Source organism: Schistocerca piceifrons, chromosome 3 (assembly GCF_021461385.2).
Source record: "Schistocerca piceifrons isolate TAMUIC-IGC-003096 chromosome 3, iqSchPice1.1, whole genome shotgun sequence".
Taxonomy (NCBI): domain Eukaryota; kingdom Metazoa; phylum Arthropoda; class Insecta; order Orthoptera; family Acrididae; genus Schistocerca; species Schistocerca piceifrons.
In genome coordinates this window covers 416,443,592-416,458,564 of record NC_060140.1, presented here as the reverse complement: position 1 = coordinate 416,458,564, position 14,973 = coordinate 416,443,592, and the positions used below count along the sequence as shown (strand labels likewise).

Genomic DNA, 14,973 nt, shown 5'->3' with positions numbered 1-14,973 from the left:
CTCATTAGTGACTCTAAGCTCTGTGAAATGGCTATGCCATAGCTTCATACGGTCTTATAACTACTTACAGTCTCCCCTAGGGGGTTTTCACTCTTTAATGGCCATGAAAATTACATGTTCAATAAAGAAATAATATTTTGCCAGTGTGCTGCTGTAGCACAAATGCTCCTCCAAAGTCATATTCACAGGAGAATTCCCCAAACCTTTTGAGATAAAAACTAGTGTATATGGAGGTGAGGATTCTCTCCACTGCTATTTAACTGTGTCCTAGAAAAAGTAGTCAGAGAGTGGAACATGAAGATCTGTTGTGGAATCTGGTTGAGACCAAAAGACAATTGTCTAGGCTTTGCAGATGATATGGTCCTTGTGACAACACAAGTATACATCACACAGTGTAGGAATTGTTCTATTTCATTTCATAGAAGTTACTTCATTACTCTCTCTCTCATAATTTAAAAAACATGATCAGTAGCAGGGTAGCTATAAAGAACCTGTATGAAGCAAGGAGTGAGATGATAGAACACTGAGGGCACATATGCCATCTAACAGCAACAGGGTAAAGTAAGACAGCTTGCAACTGTAAGGTGCTGACATCATGCTGTGAAGTATGCAACAAATAATCTGTAACTGTATTTTAAATGTATCGCGGTAAATAATGTTTTTTGTATTAATCTCTATATATTGTTAAGCAGATCTTAGTTTTAAAAGTATTATGAACCTTTATAATTAGAGCTGTAAGGAGTCATGGATTTAGGCTTAAGTTAAAATGTAAAGGGTCTTCCGCGTAGGGGACGGGAGGGGGGGATAAGGTGGAAGAAACATTGCAACAGGAAGTTCCAGAACAGTTCTCTTTGTGAGTCAGAAGGGTGGTGAAGTAGTGTATGGTGTGATGCCCACATACTGTATTGTGTGGTGATTATAATGAGCATGATCATTGTTAAACAGCCTCGTATGGATGGGATATTATTGCTACACTTAATTCTACATTATTATGCAGCTATTTGTCAACAAAGCAAGATATAGAAGTGGCAATGTTATTACAAGGGCTGGAGGGAAGTAATTGTCTGCTGGGAAGGAGTCAGACATTATATTGCAGCATTACCCACTGCACTGGCCAAATATTACGATAGGAATTACAACTTCGAAGCCACTTTGTAAAAGCTGCTAAACCATCCATCAGTAGCAAAATCTCACAAGAGGTCGCAGTATGCTGCTCAACACCACAAAAGGACTGAATTATTTATTTCCATGGTGAAGTTCAGTATATTCTATTTCTCACAGTATGAGAGTTATGACTCATTGTCCTCATTGTCTTCTTGTACAAGTTATGTGTTTAAAAGCAACAAGCTTTATCACACTGTTGTTATTTCAGTACATACTTAGTGTGTCCTTTTCACATACTGTGATATTTAATCAGCAACATTTTCAGATCATAAGCTGGTTATATGTAGGCCCATATATAAACTGCTTAAAATTATTATTGCCATATCACGCAAAGCATCAGATTGTGTACAAAGTACCAGCTCTTTTGTTACATTGACAAGCGTAATGAAAGCAGCTGTGGAAAAAGACAACAAAAGGTATTGAGCACATTTTCAGTACTACAAAAAAGATTATTACTGTGGTGTTCAGGGCATTTGATTTTACTGATTCATGGCATGTGACAAACTAAATTATGTATCAACAAAAGTGCAGGAAAGTGTTTTTGTTATGTTGCACTGAGGTACTATCAGTTCAAAAATTCTTCACATTGAAAATTATCAGGAAACATAAGTGTAAAAACTCATTTTCAGTCAGTGGTTAATGCTGTGTAAAGAAAATGTTAAAGAAAGAAGTTTACTAGTTACAAAAATCACAAATAATAACACCACAGTAGCTATGCATCTTCAAAGCTTAGCAGGATCATTTCACTCAACATTTCAGTGTTATTTTACATGAAAGTGTATCAAGTTTAAAATAGATTTATTCTGTTCTGATGAAAGTGTCTTTTGGTGTGGTAAAGAAAGTAATACATGTGTAGGATCCATACCGTACATATCCAGGGTATGTTGCTATTTTAAAGTGATTATGACTTATATTGTGTGCTCTCCTCCCCCTTGTTTCCTCATTAAGTTATTATATCAGTTCCAATTATTCAAAATTAAAGATTGTGGTAAGGGTTTAGCTCTGCAGTGCTTAGAGCGATTAGTGAACACTGAGATCCTATTACATGCAAGTGTCTGCCCATTATAATTACAAGTCCAATCGCCAACCACAGTGATTTATAGGCAAAAACTGATCCATGTAAGGGTGGAGCTGGTGGGGCATTGCACCCTTCTAGCCAAGACTTGAGAAGAAGCCAAAGAACAGATACTCAAACTTCGAAAACAAGCTGTAACAATAGGTCTCAAAATCTCGTATCAAAAGACCAAGATAATGACAAACATAAAAAACACCAAAACATTGTAAAGTGGGAGAACAAACAACAGACATTGTCAAAGAATTCAAATATCTTGGAGAATGGATCAGCTGGAATGCCCTTAAGAAAAAGCAATGAAATCTAGAAAAAGTAAAATTGAACTGGCCTTCCAAGTTGCCACATATGAAGCCATTACCACATGACCAATAAACTCTCAGATGCATTGAGGAAAAGAAGAACTGATTTTTATGGATACATCCTTGGTATGAACCCAGATAGATCAGTAAATAATTTTGACTACTTCCACTTAGGGAAAACAACCAAATCAGTTTAAGGCAATGGAGAAGGACTTAAGAGAGCCCCAAGTCACAGAAAATATGCTCATGGATAAAACTGAAAAAAAAACTTAAGACAAGAAAGAGAGGTTCCAATTCAAAATGAAAACAAAAAAAACAATCTAAATTTCTGAAGAGGAAAGGAAAGCAAGATCAGAAAGAATGAAACAATAATGCATTAATAGAAAAGTACAGAACATCAAGAGTGGATTGATTCATTGTACCCAAAAGTAGGGTGAAACAAACGGAGAAAATAATTGATTAAATGTTGTATCCTTTCAGATAACTGACAGTAGACAACACCAAAGAATTCAGATTTAACTAACAGATGATTTATTCATTAGTTAAAATGCATAAACAATTGAAATGGTGGTCCTGCAAATATGTGTGTGACCATGAAACAAAATAACAATAATAAATAGTAGTAGAAAAGATTGGATACATGCATATCCAGAAGTTAATGAAACATCTGTGGTCCTCAAATACTAAGTCCCATTTCTCTAAACAGTTCACGAGCCAGAAATAATTAGATTTCAATATAGCAACTAACATATCTAAATGCATGTAATCATACGTATATTCTAATAGTCTAACCAGTAACGATACTAAAATGCAACCAAAAAGAAAAGAAACTCACTGTCCAAAGCTGCATGTCACCAGACACTTTTGAAATGTTAAAGCCCCAACAAGCTCACAGATTATAAGTTCAACTTAGCTTGCTTTTCTCCTAAGTTAGAACAAAAGTTAAAGTATTTGCATGGTCGCTTGCTACCTAGAACCTATCACTTTACAAGTTCCAAGTCCTTCTCCAACATTCAAATTTCCCCAATGACTGCCTGGAATAGAATGACAGCCTGGAGCAGAATTATCAGGAGCTGCCATTTGCACACCCTTGTATGCCATCACATTTTTAGAAAGATCACAAAATATAGAAAATGGACCACCATTAAAAATATATACAGTTCACAAATACAACATATATTTTCTCACTCTATCTGAGCTTTCAGACCATTCATTTCCACTTGCCTCTCACCAGCAACTGCAGCTGCCCAGCCCTTGAATAGTTTCCAGTATAGTCTGCCTCATCTCAACCCCAGCCATGGTGACACTTGTATTTCAATAATTCTGCTTCAGCTTACAACTCACCAGCATCCACATTATCTTATAAACTACACATATGATTATCAAATGTATTGAAAATTCTCCAAAAGACAGTGATACTTTCTAAGTCTAGAAATATATTGGCCAGCATCCACATTATCTTACAAACTACACAAATGTTTTACCAAATGTATTGAAGAATTCTCTAAAAGACAGTGATAGTTTCTAATTCTAGAAATATATTGGTAAAGGACCAAAATGAATTCACATCAAATATGCTCAGGGACAGACAGAAATATGTTCACACCAAAACAGCTTAACTCTTATTCTTCTTATAACGACTCGTAGTATGCAATTCCAAACAAACCAAAGTAACTTATAGGTATCACACGCAGTCAATGAGCAAATATTTTATGAGATTTCACATGTGAAGTTTCTAGTCATTTACATGGATAGTTAACATACTGAGGGGCAGAGAAGGTAGATAAGTTAACCGAACAGCTCAGTTCTGCCTGCTTTGCACTAGTTAGCAATCTAAATGTTAACTTACAGGCAGAATTGTTGGCGTAATTTGCACTTTTTCCACTCAGTACAGTGTTAAGGCATGATCTTCTGATGCAATGCAGGTCATAGTAGTGTTTATTCTACAAAAGTGCAAGGCAGGAACATCTTGCAGAAGCCTTTTATAGGAACTTTTTAATCTTATGCTAATATATCAATAATTTACTCCCTAATGGTATTAGTAGTTAACATTAAGGGTGAATTTAAGATGAACTGCCATATTCTAGAAATAAAAATGATTTCCATATGAACTATGCATTCTTCTCTATGATCCAGAAGGAAATTCTATATTCTGGCACAAAAGTCATTAAGAAGCTGCTACATGAAATCAAAGAGGAAGTGGGAAATCACCAGACATTTAAAACTAAAGTAAAAGAGTATCTTTATATCATTCCTTTTATAATGTATCAGAATATTTGGACTCAAGGATGTAAATTCTGATTAAAAGTAATGTTAGTGTTTAACAGTGATTGTGTTTTATGTAAAATTACATAAATGCTTAGTTTGAAGTAATTCGTATGTTAATAAAGTAATCTGCAAGAAAGACATATAATTATCAAAGCAAGTAGATTAGCACTATTTGTTATTGGTTGTTATCATACTTTAAAGTATACACATAAATCTAGGTATAGAAAGCTGACTGAAACCTGAAATTGATACAAGTGACCTTTTTGGGGAAAATTTAAGTGTATATCGAAAGGACAGGCAAATGGGTGCATTTGTCACAGTAGACAAGAAACTCAGATCCACCAAGGTATAGATTGAAGCTGCATATGAGATTGTTTTGGCAAAACTCAGTATCAGAGATGGGCATAAAATTATAATTTGATCTTCTTATCGCCCACCAGACTGATCTCCTGATGTAACCAAAAACTCTAGAGAAAACCTCAGTTCATTTGTATGAAAGTTTCCCAATCATACTGTAATCATTGGTAGAGACTTTAACCATCCAACATTTAATTGGGGAAATCAGTTTTGTTAGTGGCAGGCGTGATAAGACATGATGTGAAACTTTACTAAATACCTTCTCTGAAAACTATCTATAACAGTTATGAACCCCACTCATGATGGAAATACATTAGATCTAATGGCAACAGAATAATCTGATCTCTTTGAGGACATCCACAATGAAAATGGTATCAGTGACTATTATGCGGTTCTGGCAGCAGAGTTTACTAGTGTGTAAAGGACTAGATTAGATTAAATTAGATTTACTTTCATTCGAATTGATCCATCGTGAGGAGGTCCTCCGTGATTTAGAATATGTCAGAAAAATAATAATACATGACAAATACTTACAACTGAAACAAATAAGCTAATTTACCTTCCACAGGTCCCAAGTGGAATGATACAGATAACAGTACCGTAGGTGCAACTACAATTGAAGGGTATCTGTTGAGACACCAGACAAACATGTGGTTCCTGAAGAGGGACAGCAGCCTTTTCAGCAGTTGCAGGGGCAATAGTCTGGATGGTTGACTGATCTGGCCTTGTTACATTAACCAAAACAGTTTTGCTATGCTGGTATTGCAAACAGCTGAAAGCAAGGAAAACTACAGCCATAATTTTTCCCAAGGGCATGCAGCTTTACTGTATGTTAAATGATGATGGCATCTTCTTGAGTAAAATATTCCAGAGGTAAAATAGTCCCTCATTCGGACCTCTGGGTGGGGATTACTCCAGAGAACATCATTATCAGGAGAAACTAAACTGGCGTTCTTCAGATTGGAATGTGAATGTCAGATCCCTTAATCGGGCAGGTAGGTTAGAAAATTTAAAAAGGGAAATGGACAGGTTAAAGTTAGATATAGTGGGAATTAGTGAAGTTTAGTGGCAGGAGGAACAAACCTCTGGTCAGGGGAATACAGGATTACAAATACAAAATCCAATAGGGGTAATGCAGGACTAGAAAAAAAATAGTTCAAATGGCTCTGAGCACTATGGGGCTTAACATCTGTGGTCATCAGTCCTGTAGAACTGAGAACTACTTAAACCTAACTAACCTAAGGACATCACACACACCCATGCCCGAGGCAGGATTCGAACCTGCGACCGTAGCGGTCACGCGGTTCCAGACTGAAGCGCCTAGAACCGCACGGCCACACCGGCCGGCCACAGGAGTAGATTTAATAATGAATAAACAAATAGGAGTGCGTATAAGCTACTATGAACAGCATAGTGAACGCATTATTGCAGCCAAGATAGACATGAAGCCCACGCCTACCACAGCAGTACAAGTTTATATGCGAACTAGCTCTGCAGATGATGAAGAGATTGAAAAAATGTATGATGTGATAAAAAAATTATTCAGATAGTTAATAGTAATGAGGGATTGGAATTGTATAGTAGGCAAAGGAAAAGCAGGAAAAGTAGTAGGTGAATGTGGGCTGGGGGGTAAGGAATGAAAGAGGAAACTGCCTGGGAGAATTTTGTGCATAGCTAACACTTGGTTCAAGAATCATAAAAGAAGGTTGTATACATGGAAGAAGCCTGGAGATACTGACAGGTTTCAGATAGATTATATAATGGTAATACAGAGATTTAGGAACAAGATGTGGACTCAACCACAATCTATTGGTTATGAACTGTAGATTAAAACTGAAGAAACTACAAAAATCTAGGAATTTAAGGAGATGGACCTTGATAAACTGAAAGAACCAGTGGTTGTAGAAAGTTTCAGAGAGAGCATAAGTGAATGATTGACAAATACAGGGGAAAGAAATACAGTAGAAGAAGAATGGATAGCTTTGAGAGATGCAATAGTGAAGGCAGCAGAGGATCAAGTAAATAAAAAGAAGAGGGCTAGTAGAAACCCTTGGGTCAGAAGAGATATTGAATTTAATTGATGAAAGGAGAAAACATAAAAATGCAGTAAATGAAGCAGGTGAATAAGACAAAGTCTTAAAAATGAGATCGACAGGATGTGCAAAATGGCTAGGCAAGGATGGCTCGAGGACAAATGTAAAGATGTAGAGGCATATATCATTAGGGGTAAGATAGATACTGCCTACAGGAAAATTATAGAGACCTTTGGAGAAAACCTTTATGGATATCAAGAGCTCAGATGGAAAACCAGTCCTGAGCAAAGAAGGGAAAGCAGAAAGGTGGAAGGAGTATATAGAGATTCTATACAAGGGTGATGTACTTGAGGGCAATACTATGGAAGAGGACGTAGATGAAGATAAAATGGGAGATATTATACAACGTGAAGAGTTTGATAGAGCACTGAAAGACCTAAGTCAAAACGAGGCCCGGGGAGTATACAACATCTCTTTAGAACAACTGATAGCCTTGAGAAAGCCTGCCACAACAAAACTCTACCATCTGATGAGCAAGATGTATGAGGCAGGCAAAATACCTTCAGACTTCAAGAAGAATATAATAATTCCAATCCTAAAGAAAACAGGTGTCAATAGGTATGAACATCACTGAACTATAAGCTTAATAAGTCATGGCTGCAAGATACTAACACAAATTCTTTACAGGCAAATGGAAAAACTGGTAGAAGCTGACCTCATGGAAGTTCAGTTTGAATTCTGTAGAAATGTTGGTACACATGAGGCAATAATGACCCTACAACATATCTTAGAAAATATATTAAGGAAAGGCAAACCTACATTTCTCACATATGTAGACTTAGAGATAGCTTTGGACAATGTCAACTGGAACACTCTCTTTCAAATTTTGAAGGTAGCATGGGTAAAATACAGGGAGTAAAAGGCTACTTACAATTTGTACAGAAACCAGATGGCAATTATAAGAGTCAAGGGGCATGAAAGGGAAGTATTGATTGAGAAGGGAGTGAGACAGGCTTGTAGCCTATCCCTAATAGTATTCAGTTTGTACATTGAGCAAGCACTAAAGGAAACAAACAAAAAATTTGGAGTAGGAATTAAAACCCATGGAGAAGAAATAAAAACTTTGAGGTTTGCCAATGACATATTAATTCTGTCAGAGACAGCAAAGGACCTGGAAGAGCAGCTAAGTGGAATGGACAGTGTCTTGGAAGGAGGTTATAAGATGAACATCAACCAAAGAAAAATGAGGATAGTGGAATGTAGTCAAATTAAATCAGATGATGCTTAGGGAATTAGATTAGGAAATGAGACACTGAAAGTAGAAGTTTGAGTTTTGCTATTTGGAGAGCAAAATAACTGATGATGTTTGAAGTAGAGAAGATATAAAATGTAGACTGGCAATGGCAAGGAAAGCGTTTCTGAAGAAGAGAAATTTGTTAACATCGAGTATAGATTTAAGTGTCAGGAAGTCGTTTCTGAAAGTATTTGTATGGAGTGTAGCCATGTATGGGATTGAAACATGACAATAAACAGTTTAGACAAGAAGAAATTTAATATTATGGTCAAAGTCGGTAAAAAAGAGAATTTACCAATTGAAACAATGGCTTCACCGTCAGGTTTCGAAAATGAAGCGGTAAATCTAAATGAATCACTCATAGATTTCACTGCAGATGAGTTAGAAAATCAAACCCCGGACTTGAATACGTCTACCGCGAATACGGAGATCACACAAAATAACGAAAATGGTCGTCCGACCACTGGAATTAATGAAACTGCAGCGGGTGCGGATCAATTTAATGAAACGACGGAAGACAGTATTGCGCTTGACCCACTTACTATTTTCTTGAAAAAGTTGGAATTACGCGATCGTGAACACGATCAGCGGGAAAAAGAGAGCGAAGCTTTACGCAATCAGTGGGAAAAGAAACAGGAACAAAGAGACAAAGAATTAAAAAAATGAAATAAAAACCGAATTAGCCAACATCAGGTCCGAGCTAATGAATATGAAGCAAGCGTGTGCAACAATTTTGAGCCAAGTCAATAAACTGGACATCGCATTCTGCAATAAAGGCCGGCCAATGTGACCGAGCGGTTCTAGGCGCTTCAGGCCGGAATCGCGTGACTGCTACGGTCACAGGTTCGAATCCTGCCTCGGGCATGGATGTGTGTGATGTCCTTAGGTTAGCTGGGTTTAAGTAGTTGTAAGTTCTAGGGGACTGATGACCTCAGATGTCGAGTCACATAGTGCTCAGAGCCATTTGAACCATTTTTTTCCGCATTGAAGTTGAATATGGAAGACTTAACATCTGCCGTTACGAATCTCAATATAAATAACCAAGGGATTTTGGATGAACAGCTAGAATCTCACAAAAGGAAAATAAATATTGGAATATCCAATTGGATAACCGCTACATTTGGACATGACGAGAATAGAAGCTTTTGAAATGTGGTGCTACAGAAGAATGCTGAAGAATAGATGGGTAGATCACATAAATAATGAGGCGGTACTGAATAGAATTGGGGAGAAGAGGAATTTGTGGCTTAAGCTGATTAAAAGAAGGTATCACCAAATTAGTATTGGAAGGAAGCATGGAGGGTAAAAATCATAGAGATGAATACACTAAGCAGATTCAAAAGGATGTAGGTTGCAGTAGTTATTTGGAGATGAAGACTCTTCCAGAGTATAGAGTCGCATGGATAGCTGCATCAAATCAATCTCTGGACTGAAGACCTAAACACAGATAGTTGATAGTGTCCTATATACAGCTACATTAATATTTTGTTTGAATTATTAGATAAAAACTGCAGCTGAGTGTTAAAGGAAGAGGAACAGTGTCTTTTTCTTCTTCACAGTATCTGTTTTCCACATATTATACATAAACATATGTAAAGCAATTCCCATAATTATCAGTTAGTTGATTAGCACTACTCTGAATCTGTTTCTTGTATTCTTTACAGCAGTAGCCTGCAGTGACTGTTTCTGTCTGTTAATGTATGACATCATTTTTTCCCCTCCTAGGGGTTCTAGAGAGCACTGTATGTGAATTAATGAATGCATAGAACTATTTAGCAAGATATGCAGGGAAGAAATGAATGATTCAACATCACAGCATGTGATCTACATTTCCTAAACAATAAGTAAATGAAGAAAAAAAACAAGTAACACATTTAACAAACATTTCAATTGCCCAGAGAACTTTCCTTGACCTCTTAAAAATCATTAATATGTGACCAGTGAATAAAGGAAGTGAAACTACGAACACAAAGAATTGGAGACCAATTTAACTAAAATCAATATTTGGCAGGTTACTTGAAAGCGAAATTCTTGAGCAATTGGAACCTATATTCTGTAAATGTTGCATAGTAATCAACTTGTATCATGGTTTCCGAAAACAGTGATCTACAGAAACAGCAGTGGCAACTTTTTACTTGTGAACAGATCATGTATGGTAAACAAAGTTATTGGCACTTTTTTAGATCTGTCTAAAATCTTTGATTCTATGAATCATTCAGTACTCTTATGCAATGAAGAAACTCATGGCATCAGAGAAATAGCACTAGGTTTCTTATATTCTTTCCTTAGTGATAGATGACAGCAATGCTACCCAGATAGCTCATTTTGCATGAGGTGTACACAAGGGCTTTTTAGAATAGGTGACTCTCCTTCCAGTCCAGGTAATAATATCAGCAGAGGACCAGGATGTATAAGTACAAAGTGCAAAGAAAAGTCCCCTACAGGGCAGAGCATTAAAATTCTACCGATTAACTGCCTAAGCATTTGCAAAAGTGTCAGAATTTGAAGTGCCCTGAAAAACTATGAAGCTCACATTATACTAACTACAAAAAGATATTTAGAATCCAAAATTGAAAGCAGCGAGATTTTTGGGGAAAATTTAAGTGTATATTGAAATGACAGGCTCATGGTAAATGGAGGTGGTATTTTTGTTGCAGTAAATGAGAAACTCAAATCTACCAAAACTGAAATTGGAATGGCATGCACACTTAGCATCAAGAGTGGTCATAAACTTATAGTCAAAACTTCTTATTGACCAGCACTCAGTCCCAGATGTAAACAAAAACTTTAGAGGGAAACTAAGTTCACTAGTAAGTAAGTTCCCCAATCATACTGTAATCATGGGAGGAAACTTTAATCATCAAACAATTAACTGAAAAAATTACAATTTTGTAAGTAGTGGGAATGGCAAGATGTCATGTAAACCATTATTGAATGATTTCTCTGAGAACTACCTAGAACCGATTGTTTAACACTTTCACACCTGAGCCCAATGCTGATTTGTGTGCCCAGCAAGCTGAGCATTTTTCATTATTTTTAGAAGCCAATAATTTTTTAAGCTGTGATGCTAGAGGTAAAAACTTTTTATCTTTTTGCAGACTAATGTGTCATCTTTTTGAAGAAATAGGTTGTGGCTGGCAAAAGAAAGAAACAAATTATTGATACCAAAAAATATTACTATATATTTTCAGATTTTGAAAAATGTCAAACATTGAATGTAAGACACATAATTTGTTTTTGTGTGGTATTCCCTGAAACATTCCGGTATACATCAAGTGACATTACCCGCTTGACACCACCAACATGTCTCTTTCCTTTCTCACTTGCCAGTCTGCGCTTTGATCCCTTCTAAACAAATTTTACAAACCTGTGAAGGGTTTGCTTTCTTCTCCATCACTGGGATCTTCTATACAAAATGTCTTCCTTACAGTCTGTCATTGATTGGACTATTTAGAGGCTCAGTTTCCTTGTGTGCTCTTTTCACAAGAGACTCGCCAACCTGTAGAAGAAATATCTTCAGACTACATTTTTTTCCTGTCTTCAACGTTTCTGGTCTGCTTGTACAATACATATGCATTTGTGAGACACATCACAAACATATGAAAAAACAACTCTTTCCACCATTTGAACTGCTTCCTGGCAAATGGATAGTAAGCAACCATCTGATCAAAATGATCCACTTCTGTTTTATAAGTATTGTAGTCCAACACTACATCTGGTTTCATTTTGTTGATGCAGCCCTGTTTAGTATGCACTGACACTTTTGACACTGTGGCCTTGTGACAAGTTGAAAGCATCAACAGATCCCTTGTATCTTTCCACTTTAAGCAAAGTTAAGTGTTCTCGCCTCATAAAAATCATTTCCCCTCTCTTTATCTCCTTTTTCACAATGGTATCTTTGGGAAGGTGGTCAAATACTGCAGGAGAGTAATATCTGTCCTTGAAGACAGTATGGCCTTTACTGAAATATTTTGAAAGTAGTCTGTCTAAGAGTGGTATAACACCACTCTCTTCAGATCCTTTTCCCATGTACACTTATAAGTTCAAGCTATAGCCAGTCTTTGCATCACATACCATAAATAATTTCACACCATATTTATCAGGTTTATTTCTCATATAAACTCTGAAGTGAATTCTTCCTCTGAACCCACACATACCTTAATCAATAGTCAATTGTTGGGAGGGAGCATTTGATAACTGACATGATCGAACCTTACTGTCATAAAACATTCTAATTTTGAATAGTGGATCATAATTCTGTTGCCCTTTAGGTTTGTAATTTTCAGTATGGTTCAAGTGCAAGTTTGACAGAATTGCTTTGAATCTGTCCATGCTCATTATGCTAGGAGCAAAGGATGAAGAAAGCATGTAATTTGTCGACCAATAATCATGCAATGATGACTTTTTCACAAGAAACATGTGTAAAATAATAGCAAGAAAAGAATAAATGTCATTCATCTTCACAGGCTGCCACTTAGCAAATAAACTGTTTGTATTTAAAGAGTTATTCCTTCTCATTTTATTGAAGATACTTGCTGCATATATATTAGTTTCAGTTTTGATTGTTTTCTTCTCCTTCATCTTCGCAGATGGATCACTTAGGACCATGCATAATCAACATTTGTTGGTCTTCCTTTTCACCCAGTATTCCTTCATAAGCAACCAATGGGCTAGCTTTCATTGTGTAGACAACATATGTCGGTTAGTTTTTCTCTCTTCTTCCTCAAAACCCCGTATGTTTGTGATTTTTCTGATTTCATTTCTGTCAGGTCTTTTTCCATCTGTTTGTACCAATTCGGTCTTGTGGTTTTGTTCTTTAAAAATATATGGATTTTGTGTGTTAACTTCTTTGAGTCCATTCTTTCTAAATGCCCCATGAATTGGATTCTCCTCATGCACATCGTGTCTGTTATTTTGGAGATATTTTTATATATTTCTGCATTGGTTTTTGGATAATGCACACCATCTTTAGTTCTTGGTCCTAGGATTTTCCTCATTATTTTACGTTATTTCACTTCTAATTCCCCTTTTAGTGTTCTGTGTTGAAGGTTTAGTGTCTCAGATGCGTAGAGAGCTTCGGGTTCAATTACTGTTGTGTAGTATTGTATTTTGCAGGTCCATGAGAGACTCTTTTGTTGTAAATGTTTTTTGTTAACTGAAACACCGTCTCCATTTTATGGACTCTTGATCTAACAGATTTCTTTTCATTACAATTTTCTGCAATCCATTCACCTAAATATTTAAATTCTTTTATTTGAGAGATGTGGTTATTACCAATTTTGAGATCAGAAGGTGCATCTTTGATGTCAGCCATAAATTTTGTTTTTTCAAATGAAATTTGTAATCCTATTTTTGCTGCCTGCTCTTGTAATAATTCTAGCTGTTTCTGTGCATCGGGTATGTCTTGGGTGATCAGTGCCATTTTGTCAGCAAATGCTAAACAGTCTAATTCTATGATTATATACTTGATTGTTTTCATAATTTCGTCTATCATAAAAACACTGAAATTATCGTAAGCACTTGAGTTTCCATTTATTTGTGCAGTAGCTCCACTAAAACAGGAACATTCAGCAAAACATTGTCTCCTGTCCACACTGTATCTTCGTCTTCATTTCGAGAGCGCTGTAACTTTTTGGGTGGCAGAGGAGTTTCAAATTCAGTGGCAATTTTAAGGCAATACTCTTGTTCACTTATTTCATCAGCATTGCTATTCTCTGTATATTACAATATATTTATCTTAGCAGTGTTGCCTGTTGTATACACACAAAGAGAAAACCAAATAAAACCTCAGTAAACACATACACTCCTGGAAATTGAAATAAGAACACCGTGAATTCATTGTCCCAGGAAGGGGAAACTTTATTGACACATTCCTGGGGTCAGATACATCACATGATCACACTGACAGAACCACAGGCACATAGACACAGGCAACAGAGCATGCACAATGTCGGCACTAGTACAGTGTATATCCACCTTTCGCAGCAATGCAGGCTGCTATTCTCCCATGGAGACGATCGTAGAGATGCTGGATGTAGTCCTGTGGAACGGCTTGCCATGCCATTTCCACCTGGCGCCTCAGTTGGACCAGCGTTCGTGCTGGACGTGCAGACCGCGTGAGACGACACTTCATCCAGTCCCAAACATGCTCAATGGGGGACAGATCCGGAGATCTTGCTGGCCAGGGTAGTTGACTTACACCTTCTAGAGCACGTTGGGTGGCACGGGATACATGCGGACGTGCATTGTCCTGTTGGAACAGCAAGTTCCCTTGCTGGCTAGGAATGGTAGAACGATGGGTTCGATGACGGTTTGGATGTACCGTGCACTATTCAGTGTCCCCTCGACGATCACCAATGGTGTACGGCCAGTGTAGGAGATCGCTCCCCACACCATGAAGCCGGGTGTTGGCCCTGTGTGCCTCGGTCGTATGCAGTCCTGATTGTGGCGCTCACCTGCACGGCGCCAAACACGCATACGACCATC

At 37.1% G+C, this 14,973-nt stretch overlaps 1 protein-coding gene across 1 annotated transcript in view; it reads right to left on the bottom strand.

The window, feature by feature from the left end:
- The window catches only part of LOC124789787 (alanine--glyoxylate aminotransferase-like), a 106,434-nt gene that overhangs the window by 75,992 nt on the left and 15,469 nt on the right, over positions 1-14,973 (bottom strand). The window lies entirely within an intron of this gene.